Consider the following 3,847-nt stretch of genomic DNA (forward strand, 5'->3'; position numbering starts at 1 on the left):
GATGATGATGTTTGGAATATTCTTCTGGGTGATTGAAATTAGTTTGGAAGTGGTGTTATAATTATTTTATTATTCTTTAATTTTTATAATATTTTTATATTTTTAGTAAAGTAAGAAGAAAAATAGATGAAATCAAATTGTTGGAAATAAAAAAACTAATCTATTTTTAATTTCATTTAATGAAGCTAAATAATCTTATAATCTTTTTCTATATTTTTATGAATATATGAAATAGAGTTAAACTAATCAATATTTTTTTTTTAAAGAAAATTCTAAAGAATTAAATGGCTTTATGGGGCTTCACCAACTAGCCAATATGATATCATGTGCGTTCATATTGGGGGGTTTATTATCCCAAAAATCAAAAGAAAAATATTGTAGATATATTAAGGACATAGGGGTTTTATAAATGGCTATCCCAAATACGAATATCCAAAGGTATTTTTTATTAGTCAGATGCCAGAAGTAGGGGTTAGCATAGTATATTTCACTCTGAAGTAGGGGTAAAAAGAAAGAACAATTTGAACTGATTTGAACATAGCCACAAATTAGCGCCACAAAGGACAAGTTGGATACAGTAAATGCATATTTGAATTTAGAAAATATTCATTTTGAGTCAAACAGTGTTCATTTAGAAGGCGAGAAGTAAACCTCATAGAAACCTGCAACTGCAAGCCATTATCAAGATTTGCAGTCAAAGAGTATTGAGGAACAATACTTAATTAGGTATTGAGAAAATATATTGTCCCCCGCATTGAACTATTATTCTCATTCATCTATTTTAACTTAGTAATGTTGAAACATGGAAAGCACTATTCTGTCTATGAAAATAATTAGTAAACTAGGGTGAAGAACACATAAAGAACCATCATTTGATCTATAACCAAGCTAGCGAATACTGATTATGATTTACAATATCTAACAATACCAATAGAAAAACACTAGAAAAAATGCCCATGAGCGAGTATGGAGACCTCAAATAGAGCAAAAGAAATTGTCATGACAACATAATATATTAGAAAACTATAAATTTTTTTTACATAACTACTACCATAAGGGGGCAACTCCCATATGTTCAAAAACAAAAAACAAGTACATAGATATTAAGAGGGGGGACACCGCAAGGAGATAGGGAGGATCACTGATAAGAGGGGGGACACAGGGCTAATCAGTGATACATATAACCAATCGCCTTTCCAATCACTTTCAACCTTTCTATGATCTTTTTAGGGAACAGATCGCCATGAGCACTCATGAAGGCCTCAAACTCATCCAAGTTGTGTTTCTGGCCTACCCCAACTTTGAATAACTTCCATGCTTTATCCATTTTGGTCTTAAGATAAAAAAACCAAGCATGATCTTTGACTATGACACAATATCAAGGGTCTACAACGCAATCTTCGCACCTTGAGAATTCTCCTCCTTCACTGTGCGATGCACAATACCATAGGCATTAAGGGCATATCCCAAAATTTGGATGATGGGGGAGAACAAGTTCTCATAAACAATTTTATCATGTACATGCCCATTAGCCCAGAAATTTGTCCCTAAGATGTTTATCACAGACATCTTCTCCTCATCATTCCCTTTGTTGAATAGTGTTGGATATTGTTGCTCCTAGGATATGTTGTTGTTAGTGATATCAATGTATTCATGTGTTGCAAAGAGTTGTTTGGTGTTTCGGTGATTGCATTGAGTTGATATGGTTGGTTTATCTATTTGGGATGTTGGGATACTTCATTCCTTATTGGTTTCAATGATCTAGAAGTTTACTTGATCATATTATTTGATATAGTTTGAAGTTTAGTCTGTCTGTTCAGTGGTTGGCAAATTTTGGTATTTGATCCATTGTGCTCTGGTATGATCATATCTTTGGTTGCGGATTTGGAAGAATGTTTTGGATGTCCATGTGTATCTTCACTTCGGATGGTTTGTGATTTGGTGCTTCGCAAGTTATCTTTCTAGTCTGAATTGTTGTTGTTGAGTGCTCTTGAGAGTTAGTGTGTTGATCAATGAAGATTTGATTAAGTGGTGTTGGTACAACTATTGTGGATGGTTTTAATGTGCTTGTTGGTGTTTCTTGATCTTGTACTATTTGTTTTGGTGGTCTACATTGATCCTTGTGTGCGGTATTGGTAATTTTGTTGATCCGATGATATTCTTCGTTTTATGCAGTAATTCTGGTGGTGTAGAGTGTTGCGGTTGATCTTGGCGAGATTTCTGGTGGTGATGCATGTTTGGAGATTTGGTTTAGGTCCATGTTATGTCATCTATGACCTTATATTGGTCTTATGGTTTATTTATGTATCATGTGATGTAATTTTGTAATTAAGGGTTGAGGGTTTGGTTTGACCTTATAGTCAAGGTTGATGAATTGTATAAATAGATGTTAGATGCATGTAATTTGGGTATCAATGTTGTGTTTGTATTATCAGAGAGTGAGGTATGTGCACATAAGCAGATTTATCTTTCAGTATAGAGTATTGAGTAGAGATTGTTACAGGGTAGACAAATGAACTTAACCGGAACTGTCATCAAGCATTGGCATATGCTAATTTGCAGTTTATGTAATCTGGATTGTACTTCGATCATTATTGTAAGGTAGTGAACCTTCCTTGAGGGTTGGAGCCTTTTGGATCATTATATTTTGAGCAGTGAGCTCTAGGCAGTGTGCCTAAATGCATGTGCATTTCCCATTGTAATATTTACACATACTACTACAGACTATCATCTTATTGTGGGTAGGTTCCCACTGTGGTTTTTCCCTTAAGGGTATATGCACCAAGTTGTGGTACCAAAAGGGGGTCTTAAGATGCCACTTTATTTTTATTTATTTTTATTTTTTTTTCTGAAATCAGCGAAGTCTGAACTTCAATGACAAATTGAACATAATTACACTCCAAATTTGAAGATGCAACAAGAACAAGAGTCGGAGTTCTTCGAGTCTACTTTCTAAACTACTAATTTATTTTGAAAATGGTGGAGATTAAGGGCTTCAAAAAGGGGGGCCACAAAAAGTGGTCCTATTTTTATGCAAAAAACATAAGATAGCGTCTGTTGTGGCCCCCCTAAAATGTTAACTTTTTTTTGAATTTTTTAAATCACTTCTGTGAGAAATTAGCTAACACCTTTTAGTTTATGCCAGATTTTTCAGCGAATTTTTTAATGAGTATATGGTTTTTTACTAATTTTCGAAGTGGACACACCCTGAAAAAAAGAAATTTGAGCATGCTCCCCCCTAAAATCATTGAAAACTAATAAAAAATCAAAAAAAAAAATTTAAATTGTGTAGAATGGAGTCTAGTTTCTAAAAATGTAAGTTTTTTCAAAATCTAATGAATGTGTAAAAATCTATACCCAAAATAGTGCATGTTGGTTTTTGACAAAAAACAGATACACTGACAAAAGAAATTATAGATGAAAGACTTAACGAAATCAAAATTTGAAATAAATTACATTATTGGATAGCTAAGAGGGAGCTCAAGTTTACCACATTATTTTTTTTAATTTCATTGAAACACGTGCAAATCTACCAGAGAGCACGACCAAAAATATGTCAAAATTTTCAATGTTCTGATAAAAACACGCCTCTGACCTGAAATGGTCATCCAAACCTTTGGGTTGGATGCCCAAGGCAAATCCAACCCATAGGTTTGGTGTTTCCCAAAGCAGGTCATTTGGTGTGCGCCAAATATGGCGCTCTCCCTATTTGGCGTGCGCCAAATGTGATCAATGGGTTTTCCCATCTAGCGCGCGCCAAATGTGGTCCATTTTACACCAATAAGTGAACTTGAGAACATGAAAAGCAATTCTATGGTTGATGTCATTGGTGTTGTTTTATCAACTG

This window comes from Cryptomeria japonica, chromosome 9 (assembly GCF_030272615.1).
Source record: "Cryptomeria japonica chromosome 9, Sugi_1.0, whole genome shotgun sequence".
NCBI lineage: Eukaryota > Viridiplantae > Streptophyta > Pinopsida > Cupressales > Cupressaceae > Cryptomeria > Cryptomeria japonica.